The sequence below is a fragment of the Anguilla anguilla genome, chromosome 1 (assembly GCF_013347855.1).
Source record: "Anguilla anguilla isolate fAngAng1 chromosome 1, fAngAng1.pri, whole genome shotgun sequence".
NCBI lineage: Eukaryota > Metazoa > Chordata > Actinopteri > Anguilliformes > Anguillidae > Anguilla > Anguilla anguilla.
The window spans coordinates 4,287,754-4,309,013 of record NC_049201.1 but is presented as its reverse complement, the minus strand read 5'-3'; the positions used below and the strand labels follow the sequence as shown (position 1 = coordinate 4,309,013).

Here is a 21,260-nt window from a genome sequence, read left to right as displayed (position 1 = left end):
CGAACTGTAGCTGCAGCAGGGGGGAGATGCCTTTGCAATGTTACATTACATTACAGGCATTTAGCAGACGCTCCAGAGGCATTTATCCAGAGCGACTTACACAACATTCTACATAGCATTTACACTGCATCCATTTATCCAGATGGGCATATACTTATACTAAAGTAATGCAGGTTAAGTACTTGGGCCAAGGTTACAACGGCAGTGTCCTACTCGGGAATCGAACCTATGACCTTTCGGTGTGGCCAGGGTAGGCAAGGGAGACACTAGGAATCACTCCCTTCACTGTATCTACTGACTTCACTCATTTCAGAGCAAAGAAAGAATGAATGAATCCATTCAAAACAAAATCTCCACAGGAAAAAAAAAAACTGATAGAAAGGCATAGAAGATCTCTCTGCCTTTAGGGTCAAGACCTACAAGAGTTTTCTGAATTGCATACCTCTCTACACATTACTGATAGTAATATCACTAAAGATTACATTTATACTACCCAGAAAATATACAGTGGTAAGGTAAGGTAAGTAAATTAACAATTATTAGAATTCTTTCCTTTTTTATATTTGTATATTTCTTATTTTTTATTTAACTTGTTTCTTTTCTTTCCGTATTGTAAAACCCCGAGTTTATGTAAGAAGGGCAGGGTCTCGTGCAGGTGTCCGGTTTGGTTTCCTCCCCCCACTCAGCACGTTTCTCTCTAATTGCGTCCTCTTTCTTCTTTGTTCTCTTTGCGTACATGAATACACAAACAAATAAAAATGTATAAATACACACACACGTATGCACACACACACACACACACACACACACACACACACACACACACATATATATATATATATATATATATATACATACACACACACACACACGCACACGCACACGCACATACACACGCCCAAAACCAGAATGGTCCCTAATATTAATAAGTAGTACATATGCTTCGCCCCGCTATAATCTCTCTCGCGCCTGTCACGTCTCGCGCTTCACAGCGCCGTCAGCACCACAGACAGCAACGGTGGCCCAGAGCAACTCCAGCCCGGACAGCGCCGCGCTGATTGCCGTGATTATTCAATCATCCGGAGCCAGCCGTCGCAGATATCCTCCGGCGGCTGCAAGCAATTAGGACACCGCCAGCTTCGCTGTATTAAGGCGTCTTACCCTTCAAGTTTGAGTCTGCTTTCCCTGAGACTTAAACCGCTGTGGCGCTCGTTTCTGAGACAGAACCAGAGGCGGAAGCCCTCGGCGCCCTCGAACCCCGGGCCTTGACCGTCCCAGCCATAGTTCCACAGCTCCCCCTCTGAACCTACTCACGCCTTTTCCCTATGTTGTTTATAAACATAGTCCGTGTGGCTAGTCTTATTATACAACCTTATAAAATAAAAAATAAAAACATTTCTTGATAGCATTTTAGATATCAAAGCATTTTACATTTACAGGAACGATCTACTGGTAAATCCCAAATGGACAATTCCGAATGCAGCTAAAAAAGATAAGTAACGACGCAAAATAAAATTCCATTTGACGGGCTTTTCAGATGTTTACCCCCGCGTGGTATTTCTTTCAGTAAAAAATTAATAGAATAATGTTCCACGTTCCAACGAGGAAAACTGTATAATTAATGCCTAATCACGCCGCACCTTCAGTTCCAGACTAGTACTGATTGCACGCGGTGCTCCCGGATGATTTGCCAGATGCACGCTCGTGTGTGTTTAATTTTGGTGGGGTGGGGGGGGAGCGTTCCTTTGATTCGGGCGTACGTTTTGGAATGCGTGATTCGTGCGACGGCAACAGCATTTGCATTTAAATGCCTTTGACAGTAAACGCGATTACCATAGCGATTTCTCGCTGGTGGCGAACAGAAGAAGGCAGATTTGAGTTAACCCTCCGAAGCAAGCCCCGGATAGACCCTTCGCTCAGGCAATGACGTTCTCCCCCTCTTTTTTTTACCGGTAAATGAAATTGCACGACCGAGTATTGGATCACTGCGCCACCATTACGGTCTCCAGACCCCTAAATAACCATGTTCTCTCCTGACTCGCAGCTGTAGGCCTACCTGACAGGGAACATCGCTGCTCTGAGTGATTATTCATCACTGATTGCAGGCGCTTTTGCAGCGCACTGAACCAGACTGTCAGATTTGTACGGGATTGTGACAGATCACCACCCGCGATTCTGTCTGTGGAACTGGTCTGCACTTGGTGCTATGTCATTGCGCTGCTAACTACAGCACCCGTAGCAGAGGGGCCTGAATTTCTTAAGCGTATATATATATCCAGTATATACCCACGTCAGATTCTGATTTGATACTGTGGCTGGAGAAGTCCCTGCAGATTTTCCTTACGGAAACATCTATTTTCATCGACATTCGTAACAGAATTCGTCTTCTGCATCATAGTAAATTTTGGCTGGTAGTATTTTGTTTTAATTTTTATTGGAAAAAAAAAAAAAACCACTGGGTCTGTTAGAGTGATTTAAACATTTTACCAGTATCTGAAAGAGTTAAAATATTTGAACAAGGTCTGGTCCCGATGTACGGATGGATAAAAACAAGCAAATATAAGCACAGTTTGTTACCCTGGAACTGGAATTAAATCATGTAGCAATCTGGGCTGTTGGTGGCACCACCCGCGGCAGAGAGTCCTTGGATGACATAAATCATTTCAACAGTGTCTGTAAATAATCCACGTTTCATTTCTCTGTACAGACTTCAAGAGAACACACTGTGTGGCTTGAATAAAAGCTAAAATTCACAAATTTGAAAACGGAGGACCCAGGATCATTCAAGCTCCCCCCTTTCTGGGGCCTTCAGTGGTTTTCTCGTAATGTGATTATTATTATTATTTATTTATGAACTGATGACCTTTGCCCACACGCTAACGTTTAAATACAGCATGTGTACAGGCAGCCTTTTTGCATATATCAGCATAAACTCCCATTAGAGCTACATGATGTAAGGTTTTTCTCCTCCTGGCTTACATCAGATTACGCTCAGATACAGTGATTAGTTTTAAAAGATGTCGGATAATAGCTTTTGTAATAACCATCCAAGCCTGGGAAAAAAAGAAAATAGGGCTGAATAGCTTCCAGACTCTGACTAAGACTGATATCCTCTGATTGTGATTCATTTGCCTGGGTTTTTACTGAAGTATTACAGATAAATCCTTGAGCCCTTTACTGAAAAAAGGCCAGATCCTACGACTGTGTGTGTCCTTCCTATTTCTGTCCTGTTTTAACATTCCAGTTCCCGGCTTAGCTGCTCATTTCCCCCAGCTGCGTCGCCACGGTCCGCCATTCTGCCTCCACGGTCCACCATTCTGGCTCCGCGGTCCACCATTCCGGCTCTGTTTCCCTCCAAGGGACCCTTTTTGTCAGAATTGCCTGGGAACTGCCATCCCTCAGAGGAAAACGCCGTTTGACCATTAGCTCCGTTGACATGAGAAGCAAGTAGCCAATGGGAACGCGCAGGCTCATCTTGAACACCCCATTCGCCACACCCCGATGGTCGCAGGTCAAACGGAAACGGGACTTTAACAGCAACGACCTGATGCAACCGCACTGCAAATGTTTGAAATCGGATCAAAAAATCTGACTCCATTTTTCTTTTTTTTTTTTGAAACTGATCAAATCATAGTTCACTTAGAGACGGAACCAAACGGCTTGATCAGTCCCGCCTGCCATAAAACATGAAGAGAAACCATTTCAATTTGTGTTTCTGTCCAAGAACAGGCTGCCGTCGGAAAAACGTTTGGAGTTGAGATGAAAGGCGCGGTGACAGAGGAGACAGGAGTGACATTAAAGATTCGGCTGCCATTTTAGATGTTCACAACTGAAATTAAAAAAAAAAAAACAGACATGAGAAAATTTTAACAGCTTTCTTTTTTTTTTTGAACAGCTTTTTTTTTTTTTTTTAGGTTACCTGGAAAATGCTTCTCTCTCAGCGCAGTTAAATTATTTATGCATGCAATAATATTGTCCTAGTTATCCCATTCTATTACGGCATTGTGTCAGCCCAGACAGCCGGTAATTATGTCTGTGAGATTGTTTTACTGCTGTGTTTTAAAAAAATATTGCAGGAAGTGCTCTGAAGTATTATCATTGACATATTTTCAAGATGTACGGCCTCCTATGCCTTGATAATTGTACCCAGTGGTGCTCATAAATAAGACTCCTTAAATTCTTGCGTGGTTGCGCCATTTCTGGTTTTCGCTCGTTTGTATGTTTTATTTTTTTTTTGTAACGCAAATATTTTTGATGGAGTGCGGCATAAATATTTATGGAATTACAGACCTGGAGAGCCGTCTCTGCAGACTGCCCCACGGTCCTTTCAACCCTACCACCCTCTCGCTCTTCCCGAGCCCAAACACCTGATCAGGTGCTCTGCTCTTCTGGCTCTTTGCCCTCGTGCATATAATGCGATTTAATTTAATGCTCGTTAAGGTAGGTTTTTGGGCGGCACGGTGGTGCAGCGGGTAGCAGGAAGGTCTCGGGTTCGAATCCGGCCCGGGCCTTTCTGTGTGAAGTTTGCATGTCCGCGTGGGTTTCCTCCGGGTACTCCGGTTTCCTCCCACAGCACAAAGACAGGCAGGTAGGCTAATTGAAGACTCTAAATTGCCCATAGGCACGGTGTGCGTGCCCTGTGGTTGATTGGCGGCCTTTCCAGGGTTTTGCCTCTCACCCAATGCATGCTGGGATAGGCTCCAGTTCTTGTTTGTACAGCTCAGTTTAATGTTCAGCAAGATTCACAGGAAGTCAACTGCAGTGCTTGCAGTCACCGTCAGTCTTGTGACTACACATTCCCCTATTAAAATGCACAACTTTGCACTCATATTTGCACTGCAAGTCAAAGGCTGTGTCATGCTTATGACCTCCTTGTATAGGCTTTATGTCACATAGAGTAAGTAAACTAATTGGCAAAACAAAGTCCATAATTGGGAAAATGGAGGATATGGAGAATGAGCTTTTTCTCTCACTAATTGGGTATTAAGGGGGTTAAATTTAAAACATAAATAATTAGGAAATTAGTGATGTAAAACCCAAGACTACTCAGCTGGAACATGTAAAAAAAAGAGAAGCCAAACATTTTTTACACCTGATTTTCCCTGTCAGCAGGTGGCTTGTTTTGAAGAAACATTTTGGTGATTGTACACAGAAATAACAAAGCACAAACTCTGCAAATAATACTGAGGGGACCCCCTCATCCCCCCAACCCCCCCCCCCCCAACTCTCCTCTTCACAACCAGCTGTGCGTTATGAACTTTAATGACCTTGGAGTGACCTTGCTTGTCACTCTTGGCGCCCGGCCCACGTGCCGTCAGTGTGCCGTCCCTGCAGACTCGGCCCACGCGCGTCTGTGGCCTGGGAGCCGAGGAGGCCCTTTCGCCCAGATGCAGCCGCGGACGCAGACCCTTCTTTAGCTCGGATCTTCCCTGCAGATGTCTGAGGGCCCGGAATCCGGAATCCACCAACGCCGTGTCCTTTGACTTATGAATATATGCAGCCGTCAACCACGCACCCCAACCCCACCCACCCGCCCAAAACTCCCTCCCCTCCCCTTCACAGACAACAGCAGTTTAACTTTGCTGCCTGCTTAACTTGCCAATCTAGAAATTGTGTTTAATTGTTTGTCAATGTTAAAAGCTCTTTTTTTTCTTTTTTTTTTTTTTTTTACATCTAGGCATTTAGCTGACACTCTTAGACAGAGCGAATTAAACAAGTTCCTTTTTTATTTTTATATTTTGGAGTGCAATCCATTTATACAGCTGGATATTTACCGAAGCTGTACAGATTAAGTACCTTGCTCAAGGGTGTAATGTGATGCAAACAAAAGCCACACACCTGGGAGCTGAACCTGAAACCTCTTAGTTACAAGACTAATTCCCTAAACACGATATTAAATGCTGATCTGACTTTTTTTCTGGCAGAGGACCGCTCAGACTTAGTAACCCCTCTGATTCTGTGACAAAGGCAATGGAATTCACAAGGTGACTTGCACCCCAAAATATGGAAAGGTATACCTCGATGTCAGTGCTGTTTATTCTTGGATAAACCTCATCAGTAAATTGCTGTCTGGTTGCAGTCAGTTATGAATATTCTAATCTCATATTTGCAATCTTACACCTCAAGGAGTCAACAGATGTACCCTAAAAAGTGCAACATTGCACTTAAAGGAACATTTATTCACTTGCAGTATGTAATTGTATTTTTGAGACTGAAATGGCAAGGATATAAAAAAAGTAGACACGGTGAAGGGTACTATTTTTTTTTTTTTTTTTTACCTCAATAGTATGTAGCCCCCTGGGAAAAGCACCTGCGCTCTTACGAGTACGCTTTCGTACTTTGTTTTCTGTGTGTCTATGAACGTCGATAAAATGTGTGAAATTGACACAGTGAGTGTATGGCGGTGTCAGGAACATGCCCGTGTAAGACGGAGGAAGAGAGGCGCAGTTTGGTGGAGACTGTGACATCTTTGACACACGGCTCTTCTTGCTTAAGCAACCGTTTCCCTGTGTTTCGAAGGTTATGTCTGCATGGCCAGTTTGAATCATTGCCTTGCCTTCCTCATTCTGCCTTCAACCAGTCACCTTCACTGAGTCGATGACATCAACCCTTTGAAGAGCAGCTTTTTTTTGGAATGTTTTTTTTTCCTCAAAATTCTACTTTTAAAAGTCAGTGTTCTAGAACCACATTGCTTTCAATTACCGGTAGTGATTGTTACATCAGCATTAGAACATTCTAATCATATACTGTATTTGTGATCTTGCACCTCAAGCGTCAATGGGCAGTAGCAGCAGCAGTAGTAACAGCAGCAGTAGTAGTAACATTAGCAGTAATAGCAGCAGCAGTAGTAGTAGTGGTAGTAGCAATAGTAATAGTAGCAGCAGCGTTCTTATTAATGATAGTTATTCTGGGTTATTTTCCTGTCTCCGGTTGTGACCTCTATATATATCTATACTGAGTTTTTTTCTCCCCCCCCCTTCCTGTTTGTATAGGGGCTGGCACTGCATGCGCGCGGTTGAGGTGGAAGTCGTGTCGGAGCGGATTGATTGAGAAGAAGGTCGACTCCGACCGGGATACCGCCGGGAGGCGATCCAGGGAGTAGCCACAGCAGCACTGCGGAGTGTCGAAATCTCCGTCAGTCACCTGACCTTCTGGTGCGACGCGGTGTCCCCCCCCCCCCGCCCGCGTTTCTGCAAACGGCCTTTCTCCACACCGCCGCCGCACCAGGACGGCGTGCCGTGCGGGATGTGAAGACAGAGAGGTGCGTCGACGCCTGCGGGGTGCAGAAATTCAAAGCGGTTAACGTCCCCTCGAACCCTGGGTAATTTCGCCCGAGGCTTTCAAAATTCATAAAAAGGGATTAACTGCAAGAGTGAACTGCGAGAGATACTTCAGGTTTAGTTCGGTTAGTAGAACAAGGGGGAGGGGGAGGAAGGTGGGGGGGGGCGTAAATGGAAATGAGGAAAAAGGTAAATTCTGCACAAATATTAGCTGGTGTTTTTTTTCATGCAGAGAGTAGTCAATGTGTGGGATAGCCTTCCAGGTCATGTAGTATTGGCCGAAACTCAACAACTTGGGTTGTTTTCAAGACCAGGCTTGATTAAGGTGCTAGATACTACCCAGTGTGTAGGTAAGCTGAGTGCTAGGCACACTTCAGCAGCAGGAAAATGGCGCGCATTGTTGGGCTGAATGGCCTGCACTCATGATTATGTTATGTTACGTCACGTCATGTCACGTTGTTATGTTATGTTATGTTACTTTGTAAAGGCAGCAGAAGACCTGTTACTGGAACGGTCTGAGATTCATTAACCGTGAGAAATCCAACTTGCGGTTGGTGCAGCTCGCTGTGGGTAAGGGGTTAAGGGGTCACCGGATCGCTTTTAAAAAAAAAATGACTCTCTGCTGACATCATTTTACTATGCTTTGTAGTGAGCTACTGTGAACTGGCATTTAAAAGCCCACGGGGACTGGGGTTGGTAATTAGCCTTGGCTGCAAACACTTCATACAGTGCAGCAGGTGGTTATGTTTTTAATAATGTAGTGAGGTTTTAATTGTATCTCCCACCACGCAAGACACGAAAATATGGGGGCAACACAACTTTAAAAACAACGACACTGTTTTATCTGAGTGAGAAAAGCGAAGACTTTTAATTTTATCGCCCAGATTTTAAAAATATCCTTTCATAGTTATGTCATACCCTTTTTTTTCCCTGTTTTTATGTGTAACGCTGAAAGGGAATTAGACAATTAAGGGGTGCGTAACGAGGACTGACACAAATCTGTCTCTGTGTTAAATGGATTAATCAATGGGATGCATCAAATGAAGAGGTAACAGATGTAGATGAAGGCTGTGTGTGTGTGTGTGTGTGTGCGTGTGAGAGAGTGAGTGAGAGATAGAGAGAGAGAGAGAGAGAGAGAGGCGGCGTGAATTCAGGTGACATTTTATTGATTGGCACGTCCTGTAACCACGGGAACCCACGTCAGCGCCGCAGCGTTAAATTCACGGCACATCACCGATTGGGCAGATGTGGACGGGGGCGGGGAGAGGGGACTCGTTTAATTAACAGGAGGCAGCACAGGTCTGTTTGGAGATTAACGAGGCTGCGATAGAGTTTTGGGCGGGGGGGGAGCGGAGGCAGGCATCTGAGCCCGCAGACTTCTGCTGTGACCAGAAGGTGGTGAAGGGTAGGTGGGGGGGAGGGGGGGGGAGTCGATACAGAAATGGAACTGGTGTGAAAATGATAATGACTTCAGTGATGGTAATGACAATACTAATTCTGGCACTAATAAAAATGCTGCACCTGGACATCGCTGCAGTAAGATCAGGTGTGTGTGTGTGTGTGTGTGTGTGTGTGTGTGTTTGTGCCCATGCATTAAAACACACCATAATGTGTGAGAGTGTCTTTGAAGTCAAATGATCTTAGCTTCAATGAAGCGTGCAGTGTATCTAAACAGCAAATTCAGCTGGAATGCACAAATATCTACTTGGCAGAATGGCTGGCAGAGACATGATTTTTTACTTTTTTTGCCATAAAAATATCATAATCAGGCTCTGCCATTTTGACCATACCAAGTGGTCTGTGACAAATGCAAACTGGCCATAACATATCACAGAGATACATATCACAGCTTGTATCGCTAAGAGTGTTGTAACGAGAAGGTTACCCAGGCGACCTGTAATGCCAGTGTTCTGCAACGGAATGCTGCAGTGTTCCAGGATTCCAGACACAATCCAATGACATCACTGCTTTCCAGAACTCCAGAAGACCTCTGAGGAGAAGGGTAGGGAACAAGCAAGGCAGTCCTGGATGAGATACACAGGAACAACCAAAAAAAAGACATGAAGAGAGAAAGAAAGAGAAAGAAAATAAGAGAGAGAGAGAGATAGCTGGAGAATGAATGGAGAGATAGAGCAAGATAGAGGAGGAGGGGTGAGCAGCTGCCTGAACAATAATGGATGGGGGAATCAATTTTGGCTGAAATGAAATCAATTGATTCAGTACTGTAACAAAGAAAATGCAGAATATAAAAGAGAAGAAGGAGAGAGAGATGGAGGGAGAGAGAAAGAAAGGCAGAGCAAAAAGGAGAAATATTTAAACAGGCAGTCCTGGCTTTTTTTTGGGTGGGTTGTGATATGCAGAAAAGGGGGGAGAGTTGAAAGATAGAGTGAAAAAGAGATGGAAAGAGTCAGACAGAGAGAGAGAGAGAGAGACAGAGTGGGCAGACTGGTTAAATGAAGCACTCTGTGCACACTGTGCAGTGCAGTGATGCACCAATAGGTTCATCTATTTCCAAAAGCCCCAGTTCTTTCTCTCCCTATCTATCTCTCTTTCTCTCTCTATATCTCACTCTCTTTCTCTCCCTCTATCTGTCTCTCTCTCTCTGCCTTCCTTTTATTTGTAGTCAGATTCAAGGTCCTTCACTGACATGACCTCCAGTAAACTTATGGGTCCTACGGCGACGGCGACGTGGAAATAACCAAATCTGGGGGAAAAAGTAACGCGTGAATAACGATGGGGTACGGGCGGCCCATCCGTCTGTCCGTACGACTGTCTGTCCTTTCTCTGCAGCACGCCAAGGCCGCTGTCCTCATTACCGCTGCACCTTAATCCGGCCCGCCATCGCAACGCTTCTCTCACTGTCACCTAATACTGCGGCGGGGGGGGGGGGGGGGGGGGGGGGAGGAGAGAGTGAGGGAGGGAGGGGGGGAGAGAGAGAGGGAGAGGGGGGGAGAGAGGGGTGGGAGGGAGAGAGAGAGAGAGGGGGAGGAAGAGAGAGAGGGGGGAAAGGGAGAGAGGCAGAAGGAGAGGGGGAGAGTGGGAGAGGAAGACAGAGAGGGGGGAGAGTGGGAGAGGGAGAGAGAGAGAGGGAAAGAGAGAGGGAGCATGGAGAGGAGTAGAGAAAGAGGGGGTGACGGAGGGATAGAGGAAGAGAGAAGGGGTGATGGACGGATAGAGTAAAGAGAGCGAGAGAAAGGGGTGATGGAGGGATAGAGGAATCGAGGAGAGAGGAAAAGAGATGGGGTAACGAAGGACAGAGGAATGAGAGGAGGAGAAAGGAGGGATGAAGAGAAAGCGTAACATTGTGAAAAGCAGAGAAGCGTTGGTGTGGCTGTGAGGCGACTGAAAACTTTGGCACGTGGCAATTTAATCTGATAAATATCTACGGTCTGCCTGTGATTTACTCCATAACCAGGCGGAGCACAACAGGGCACTCTCTCTCCTGCTCTTCTTTATATTACATTACATTACAGGCATTTAACAGACGCTCTTATCCAGAGCAGCTTACACAACATTCTACGTAGCATTTACACTGCATCCGTTTACACTTGCATCCATTTACACAGTAGGTTAAGCACCCGGCTTGTGGGTACAACGGCAGCGTCCCGCCCGGGAATCGAACCCGTGACCTTCAGGTTACAAGACCGGTTTCCCTTACCCGTTAAAGTGCACTGCCGCTCTCTTTCTCCTTCCGCGAGTCTATTCAGCAGGCCTCTTTTAAAAGCCTTCTCAAAGCCGAGTCGGAACTCAGTGAAACTTTCAGCACAAAGAGGCGTTGCTGATGAACAGGCAACGGGTCAAGGCACTGGGATTTTTTTTTTGTGTGTGTGTGTGAGAAGGAGTGATAAGACAAGAAACTGTGCAAACTGTGTTCCAAATAAGGTCAGGTTTCTCTCCACTTCAGCTGCATAATTAAACACAGCAAGAAGAAAAAAATAAATCAGAAAAAAAGGAAGGGAAATAATAATAAAATAATAATAATAATAATAATAATAATAATTAATAATAGTGTTATGTCCTGTAATGTATTCAGTTAGCATGCTGTAAAATGTAATTTACATGTCCTTTGGCTATACCAGCTTACTTATCCTGCCAGTAGTGCACCCCTGGACTGAACTGAGAGAGAGAGAGAGAGAGAAAGGGGAGAGAGAGAGAAACAGAGAGATGGGAGAGAGAGAGAGAAAGACAAATAGAGAGAGAGAGAGGGAGGGAGAAAGAGAGTAAGAGGAAGGGGAGAGAGAGAGAAAGAGAGAGAGAGAGAGGGGGAGAGAGAAAGAGAGAGAGAGAGGGGTGGGGTGGGGGGAGAGAGAAAGAGAGAAACGGAGAGAGAGGGGGGAGGGAGAAAGAGAGAGAGAGAGGGGTGGGAGGGGGGAAAAGAGAGAGAGAACCTGATCAGTGTGTGTGCAATTGTGCGCTGGAGAAAGACGGCTCATCGCGAACAGAACAGCAATCATTAAAACCCATAATTTATCACAGCCCACCCTTTGATCCAGCTTCAAGGCTACACACTCCAGTGCGTATTTTTAACTCGCTCTTAAAATGGTGGCTCCCTCCGATCCATGTTCCATCAAACGTTTAACATAAATAATTTACCATGCCCCAGGGGAGAGTCAAAATCAAATACACATATATTTATACCTGGTAATAATTACAATTAAACATTCGGGTGCAGATACATATTTAGACTGTCATGCAGAAACCTCAGGCAAGTTCCACACTCCCTCACACAACTCCCTCACACACACACATGCACGCACACACACTCACACATGCACATGCGCACAAGTGCACGCACGCACACACACAGAAATTTCCCCTCAATACTTTCCCTTACCCCTCCCTCCCCCCCTTCCTGATTTCTTGTTTTATCTATCCTTCTTGCTTGCATTTTTTCTTCTTATAAATCTGTGTGTGTGTGTGTGTGTGCGTGCACGTTTCTGTGTGCATGTGTCTCTATCATGTGTGTGTGCATGTGTGCACTGTCCCGCCCAGCCTCACCCTGCCCTGCCCAGCCCTGCTCTGCCCCGCCCAAATCTGTCCCACCTTGTCCTGTCCAGCATTGCCCCGCCCCGCCCTGCCTTTGCCCACCCTGCCCCGCCCAGCCCCACCCTGTCCTGCCCCTCACTCTTATTTCCATCACTCAATGGAGTGCCAGCATCTGAATCCAATTAATTTCTCAGAGTTTGTGAGCAGTTAAGAATTAAGAATCCAAGTTTGTGATAGCTGAAGGCTGTGTGAACTGCTGTGGTAACATCAAAGTTTTTAATAAGGATCATGAGGTGTACATGAATATGTTTTTCACTTTGTGAGAATATATACATCCCCCCTCATTCCTGGTCCCTGTCTGTAGCCACTCTAACCTTGAAACAAGCTTAAAAAGACCAGGTTAAAACCTAGTATATGGCTGGACCTAACACACGTCATCTGGCCAACCAATGGTGTGACTTCATAACTCGGCCGACCAATGGTGTAACTTCATCACTCACTCAGTCAGTCACAGACGTTCACGCTGTTGCGGTCCAGCCAAACATGCTGGAATTGCAACCTTATCCTGTTCATACTGCGTGACCAATCTGTTCATACTAGTGACCAAAAAAGAGAGGAGCACAGCTGACCATGTTCCTTTACTGCCGCATCGTGCAGTGTAAAATGTTCAGTGTTAAATCAACTCTTACAGAGTACATATCATCCCCATTGGGGGCTCAAATGTACTCTGTTAGAGTCGAATTGATACCAGACATTTTACTGTGTGAGAGAGCCTCATTCAGCCACGGGGACTAACTTGTGTCTGACTGTCAATATTAAATGAACGCTTGAAGAAAAAGCCCATTGTGGATGATTTTGCAGGGCATCCGACATTGTCCCTAATGAAATAATAATCCTGTGGACCGGCAAGCAAGGACGAGGAAAACTAAGAGATGTGTTTGACGTGCTTTAACATTGCAGCGGGGACTCTCTTATCTGCTCAGGAAGCAGCAACATCGTAATACATCTTCTTTTCAATTATGAAAAAAAACAAGAATCCGCAAATATAAATATCAGCGAGACAGCCGGCCAAGTTTTACGTTCCGCGAGACGACGAAGGTTCAAGAGGACGCCGAGGCCTGTAACAGGAAGTGGAGGGGAAAAAAAAAGCGGGCCTTCCTTGTCTGGCAGGGCCGTGGCTGTTTTTCGAGACGCGCGATTGGCTAATCTGACCTGTCTACATGGCATGCGGCTGACGTGCATCAAAGCAGTTGTGAACGTAAGCTGTAAAAAAAAAGAAAAAAAAAGAATATTAAAAAGAAAAGGTTCCTGGGCTACCTTTTCTTCACATCACAAGAATTCTGGCATTTTCACTGCTGGTGTACAATGCCATTTTCCATAAACTGTTGTAAAACTGCTGCGAGGAAAATTCTAGAAAAACACCGTCAATTGAGTTGTCTCCAACTGACTTGTCCCCGGTTCACATCCTATCGGTGATGGAAAATTGCTGGACGAAAAAACGCTGCCATTTTACTGAACGTACCAACAGGTGCGCCACGTGAGCGGTTTGCCTTTTGAACCCCTTTTTCTCTTTTGTTCTCTCTCTCTTTCCATCCATTCTCTCAGTCTTTCTCTGCCCGTCTTTTTCTCTTAGCCTTTCTCCTTCCTTCCCAGCCCCCCTCATTCTGTTGAGGAAATGGGGGGGAAAATGTTTTTTTTTTTTTTTTTTTTTTTTTTGGGGAGGTGGGGGCTCTATTGGGGGCAACTATAAAGCCGCCATTATTTTTCTCCCTTCTATAAAGTCTATCTCCAGTATCTCTCTCTGTCTCTCTCTCTCTCTCTCGGATTGTTGGTGTCAAACGAAAAGGCATACAGTAAAACAGTGTTTAGTGTTCCGACTCTTACAGAGTAGATATGGTCCGTATTGGACTCATAAGATAAGATATACTTTATTGAACCCCCTGGGCCAATTTGCCCCCTGCATTTAACCCTTTGTAGTTACTTAGCAGCAGTGGGCAGCCACAGTGCAGCGCCCGGGGACCAAACTCCAGTTCTGAGGCCAGTGCCTTGGTCAAGGGCAATGGCAAGAGTACCACGTAACCTGGCATGCATGTGAAAGCAGGGAGAATGTTCAGGGGGGTAGGGGGTGGGGGGGTGGGGGGGGTTGACTCAAACCTGAAACGTCCTTCTTGCAGGGCAACAGCGCTAAACACTGTGCCACTGTGCCGGCCACATACGCGCTCAGCTAGAGTTGGATTAATCCTGGACATTTTACAGTGCAAACAGGGACAGCAATTACACGTGCACAACACCCACCTCTTTGACAGCAGTTAGAGACAGAGACTCCTACCTGGGGCGACATAGCTCAGGAGGTAAGACCGATTGTCTGGCAGTCGGAGGGTAGCCGGTTCAAACCCCGCCCTGGGCGTGTCGAAGTGTGCTTGAGCAAGACACCTAACCCCTAACTGCTCTGGCGAATGAGAGGCATCAATTGTAAAGCGCTTTGGATAAAAGCGCTATATAAATGCAGTCCATTTACCATTTTACCATTTACCAGCCACAGGAACAGCGAGTGACACCAAACACAGTGACAAAACTTACTTATTGATTGTTAGTTTACACTTTCAAATGAATAATTACCATTCCATTGTATTTTATTTGAACTCTCACTGTAATTGTAGAAGTATTAAAACTATTGTTCACTTTTTTTTTAGTTCCAGTTCTTGTGGGGAGTTTTCCATTCCAGAGAACAAAAAATAGAATAAAACATCTCAGGCGATTTGGTGAGATGAAGGTTGGCTGTGACTTTTTCCTGCAAGTGACTGCAGTGAAGTTTGGTCCGGTGTTAATATCCAGCGTTAATTCAACTCTAACACAGTGCATACGAGTCCAATAGGGGCTCGTAGTATAACATGTAGGCGGCAATGTAGTATATAACAGGTTGAGGAGCTGGTCTTGTAACCTAAAAGGTCGCAGGTTTGATTCCCGGGTGGGACACTGCCTTCGTACCCTTGAGCAAGGTGCTTAACCTGCTCGGCTTCAGTACATATCCAGCTGTATAAATGGACACAATGTACATGCTATGTTGTGTAAATCTCTCTGGATTAGAGCGTCAATGCCTGTGATGATGATGATGATGATTATGATGATGACGATGATGTACGGACCATGTGTACTCTGCAAGAGTTACACTACATTACATTACAGGCATTTGGCAGACGCTCTTATCCAGAGCGACGTACAACAACAAAGTGTATAACCATAACCAGGAACAAGTGTGTCGAAGACCCTAGAGAGAAGTACCGGTCCAAGTGCAGGGAACAACCGCATAGTTTTAACTTGGACCCTGCAGGTTAATCTAATTAACACTAACACAAACAAGAACAGCAACAACGCAGTCTATGCAAAAAACACAAGCAGTAGTTAAGATGTGAGTGCGTTAACCAAGTCAACTAAGAAACAGCTACCTAGTTACAACCCTAAGCTTACAGTCAATTTAGAGATTACAGGGAGGTAGGGAGGGATGGGGAGAGCTGGAGCCTGAAGAGGTGAGTCTTCAGTTGTTGCTTGAAGTGGGTCAGGGTCTCAGCTGTTCTGACCTCCACGGGGAGGTCATTCCACCATCGTGGGGCCAGAACAGACAGGAGATGTGATCGGGAAGCGCAAGTGCGAAGAGGGGGAGGTGCCAGGCGTCCTGAGGTAGCGGAACAAAGGGGTCTGCCTGGCATGTAGGGTTTGAAGATCTTGTGGAGGTATGCTGGGGCTGATCCCTTGACTGCCTGGTATGCTAGGACCAAAGTTTTAAATTTGATTCGAGCCATAACAGGCAACCAGTGGAGGGCAGTGAGCAGGGGAGTGACGTGGGAGTGTCTGGGGAGGTTAAAGACCAGACGAGCTGATGATGATGATGATGATGATGATGACGACGATGACATACGGACCATGTGTACTCTGTAAGAGTTGCCTTTAACACACTGAACGTTTTTTTACTGTGTAAATCCGTAGGGTTTCCCAACTCCTGGGGTGGGTCTCAGGCGGGAGTCTTCATCGCTAGTGGAAACAGCGGGTCTACGTGCAAACGCACAGGCCCGCCCGCGCGCACGCGAGCGTACACACGGCTGCTCGGGGGAAGAATCGCCCGTCTGAAGCAGCGATCCATTCGCGTGGAAGGTCCCTATTGCATTTGCAGCACACGCGTATCAGTTATGTATTTGCTGTGGGTTATTGGTTATTGACCAGGCTGCTGATGTCGATGTGGATGTGGATGTGGACGGAGCTGGCGCCCATCCAACGTCACTCTGAATTGAACATGAGCTTTGAGTGTAAATTAGGAGTCGTTTATGTCATGGACTGAGATTTATACACACATGCGCGCGCATACACGCACGCACGCACACACACACAAACACGTGTGTGCATGGGCATACACACACATTCCTACACAACAATACATGCACACACACACTTATGTAGACAAACACACACACTCGCATGCAAAAATTCGCCGGACGTACACACGCGTGCACACACACACACACACACACACACACACACACAAAGAGCTGATGAAGTTGCATGCATGCATTCTTAAAACACATGTCCATACACACTCGCACAATAATCTCCTCCTCCCTCCCTGTCCATCTACCTGACAGTCACTGTTTTTGCTTGAATGTACACATCTGCCCACGCAGGTCCTTATCAATACCGCCACCTCCATCCCCCCCCACCCCCCCCCCCCCCACCCACACACACACACACACACACAGATTCAAAGCTTATCAGTCCCACCCTGCCTCTCTCGATTCTCCCCCAATTCCCCCGCCCCCTGCCCCATCTCTCCCCGTGTCTTTGTCTCAGTTCTATAGTTATTACATCCGTCCCCTGTAGACCCAGTGCTGCTCCGAATACTGCAGCACCGTTAAGCCCGCTATAAATCACATTGCATTATCACGGTTGCGTTCTCGCCTCTCGCCCCGCCCACCCGCCGCTGCTGATTGGCCAACCTGTCCCTTTGGACCCCTCTGCGACCGCCCCCTCAGGCCAATTCAAAGTCCCGCCCTCTTCCTTGGCAGAGGCCATTGGCGGACGGGGATTCTCCTTGAGCTGTCAATCACAGCTTTCTTGCGCGTTGCTTTATTGCTTCTTCTTGCGATGCAACGAGTGCGGAGCTACTAATCGCGCTGAATACCGAAGGAAAGGCAGAAAAATAAAAAAGGGGGAAAAAAAGAGGACTGAACAATCGCTGAGATTTTTGTCCGTTTTCCATCTTTTACAGATTAATTCCTGTAATTTCCTCCGCATCGCTGCATGCTCTTTTGACCATCTGTTCGTGAAATTTTTTAAACACACCACAATAATTCAGTTTGGGAATATTGTTTTTTTTTTTCCTACAGAAGCCTTTTTTGTGTCCTTTGGCAGTGCTCTGTCGTTTTAGGAGCACAGACGGGTATACTCGTGACGGAAAGACGAGGGAGTTTGAAGCCTTTTAAGATTTTTGGGGATCTTGTCCCATATCGCAGCTGACAACTCTTTCAGTCATTATTGATGTCATTACTGAAACAATTACCAATCCAGGTTATCGTCTGAAACGTTCGAGAGACGACAATAAGAGGAGACTACAACAGTTTCTGAAAAAGAAAAAGGCGCAACCATCAAACAAATATATAGAGAGAAACTCCAACATGAGCTGCACCGTGTTACGAAACGTGCTGGCTGGTTTGCTCCTCGCGGTGGTGTCGAATGGTAAGTAGTTACGACGATGCACTTTGATGTATTGCTGCTTCGGTAGCCGCGTGCCTGCACCTCTCCCTCATTCTCTCCCGTTACGCTGCTCGAGTTGCATACTAATGCCGCTCTTCCTTCACGCTGGGGGTCTACCTGCATGTGAATCACGCGCGAGCCTTTGCTACGGCGCGCTCGGTTTTTGTTTTGGTTCAGTGTGTGTGTGTGTGCGTGCGCGCGTGTGTCAGTATGTGGTAGGTGTAATTTCTATTCACTGCTACTCTTTTCCGTGTCCCTGGAAATGTGTAGCCTACCTTGCCTTGCATCGTGGGTTGCCATTGTACGGTAAATGCATAATTACCCCATTCTACTTCAAAATTGAGACGCATGTCCTCCGCCCCACACGCCCCCACACTTTCCTCCCGCGCGACATATTGGGGGGGTTATGGGGTGGCACATTGAAATACCGAAACAGACGCATATCGCAACGTGACGCGAATGCTCTGGATACAAGGTTCCCCTCGCGCGCCTGTCGGCGCTCTGCTTTAACTGAAGTCTGTGTCTGCTGTGGGAGTTAGGGCACACGCGCCGCTGTCGGTACTCAGGACGGGCACGGACTCGTTGCAGATAATTCTAAGAATACAAAGAAGACGCCGTACCGAATGTCCCGACACGTACACAACTCTGCGTAGTAACCATCACTCCCGTTTCCTAGCGCCGTGCCGACTTATTTGTCTCTGAAGAGGTCCCTGGGTGAAATATTTTTTTTAAAAAGAGCGCTCGGTGCGCGCAATATGCTGACCACCCTCCTACACTCAACCACAGCGTTTAAACCCGCACGGGGAAGATAATTGCTCTCCCTACGTGCACATCCAAATGATTCATAGGACATTTTAGTCTTCATTATTAATTGGATAAAGGAAGCAGTCGCGCCAGGGGAGAAATGGTGGTCTGTGATGTTCCAACTGTTTACTGCAGAGGAGAAAATAACTCCACTCAAGCAACAGAGGCTGAGAGACGACGGGAAAAGACTTACAATTAATTATCGGCCCACCGTCCACGACAAGTTATCATTACCGATTTACTTACAAAAAAAAAACATCTAGCTGCTACAAATCTACAGTCTGTTCACGCACGCAATTGACATCAGTGGCAGAATCTCCCGACACGGCACTGCTGGCGTGGCGTAATGCGCACGCGAACGCAGCCTTTGTACCCATGCGCGGCTCAATTAGGCTCGCATTAGCGAGCGGGATATCAAGATATGAATAAATAAGCAGCCCTTAATAACAGTAATTGAAATGCCGGTGAAGTGAAGAGGCCGCGTTAAGGGGTAACAAACATCGATTTATAAACCATCCGCCGGTCCTTGTTCAAAAACTAAGTGGCATGTCATCCACAAATGAAAACGTATACATTGCTGTTTGTGGGCTGCCGGGGTCGATTTATTTAGGAAAAGAAACATTGATATAATGCGCTATAATACAGTATGCAATTGAACATTATATATGGCTAATCTTCTCAGCGCAGGCTGTGTGCGTTTACAAATTATTTAAATTGAAAACAAAAAGAGAGAAAGATAGAATTAACAAAAGTGATAAAAATGATAATAATAAGAATAATAATACAGTCATATTAATTTTAACACAAATATTAATGATACTGATTCTAATACTAAAAATCATACGAAGAAACGGAGAAGAATTGTATTTAATTTGCTACAAGTCATTAATATTTAATATATATTTAGTGTAGTATTTAGTCTCAAGATCATTTGAAATCATTTGCAATGAGTAATATGCTGTGTCATAAAAATAAGTACTAACTTATTGTTATGTGTAGTATCGTGACATAAGTTTAGTGTATTTTTAAATAGTCGTTGTCCCCGTCGACAATGAGGGCCAGTTGTGAGCGGTGATTGATGATGATGTTCTTGTGTCGTCTGGTGTATTCAAGGGCCAATGTTCTGTTTCCCACATTTAGGACTCCCCCTCTGCAAAAAAAAAGAAAAGAAAATAAATAAGTCCAGATGTTCCAGATGTGTCTTCTGCTCTGTGCTCCCCACCCACTCACACGCCCACATACACACACATTTACGGGCTGCTGATTTAATATATGGGCCACAAGCTGTGTGTGTGTGTGTGGGGGTGTGTGTGCCCACGTGTATGTGTGCATGAGTGTGTATGTGTGTGCATGCGTGCAACTGTGCGCGAGTGAGCATGTATGCGCATGTGTGTGTGTGTGTACGTGTGTGTGTGTGTGTGTGTGTGTGTGCGTGCATGTATGTGTGTGTGTGTTTGTGTATGTGTGTGTGTGTGTGTGTTTGTGTATGTGCGTGCACGTGTGTTTTAATGTGCATACAAGGCCTTTCTGGAGGACAAAAAAAAAAAAAGTAAAAGGAAAAAAACGGAATGATGGGACTCCTTAAACAATAGAACATTCCGCAGCTTTAATTGGATGGAATCCGACAGGTCCTCTCGCAGGCCGGTCTCTCTGACGCACGCGCGTTAATGCCGCCGCGGACGCTTACGGGGCCAGACGTTCCCGGGCAGCGCTCCGCGCGCCGGCCCGCCGGAGGTGTCACCCCAAACATCGAGCGCTCGCTCTCTCTCTCCCCGCTTTCTCCGAGAACGTGTCCCGGTGTGACAAATTACATTACCATATTCCGGCTCAATTACCCGCCGCGCGGACGCCGCGCTCTGACAGGGCGTCGGGCCGCGCTTAGCGTCTCAGCGGCGCCTGAGTTCTTTATTAGGGTAACTGTCCTGCCCCTCCCCCCCCAGGCCCCCGCCGGTCGCGACGCCGTCCTGCCATTGGGGATACGAACCCGGAACCTTCTGCGTTCGGCGAGGGGGCTGTTTCCTCAGCGAGGGGGCCCGTTCCACTCGGTGACGCCTGGTGCACCGCGTTCTAAGGCCTCCCCAAGCTTTGGGCTGCTTGGCTTCGCTTGAGCTTATGAATATTGGTCTAACTCCAGAACCTGAGTCCCCATAACCCCACCCCCCCCCCCCACCCCATCTCACACACACACACACACACACACACATGCACAGAAAATGAATATTTAGAAATTCTGTAAAACAAGTGTACCAATCTGTGCCCTGGGCTTGAACACTAGGCTGACTGGCTACCATTCAGAGATTCCTGGCGTTTCAAAGATGTCTATACTGTTCATTAAAAATGTAATAAAAATTTACCTCCAGCTCTAGGCTTAAAATGTATTTTAAAAAACCAACAGAAGTCAAACATAGATTCATTTTTAAAAAACTACTAAAATATGACACAGAGCAC

At 46.1% G+C, this 21,260-nt stretch overlaps 1 long non-coding RNA gene across 1 annotated transcript; it reads left to right on the top strand.

The window, feature by feature from the left end:
- The first annotated feature begins 1,739 nt into the window (after positions 1-1,739).
- Positions 1,740-3,330, top strand: LOC118224924. The gene is made up of 3 exons (XR_004764725.1): positions 1,740-1,952; positions 2,708-2,827; positions 3,245-3,330. It is a non-coding gene; the product is annotated as an uncharacterized LOC118224924 (long non-coding RNA).
- Positions 3,331-21,260: the final 17,930 nt, after the last annotated feature.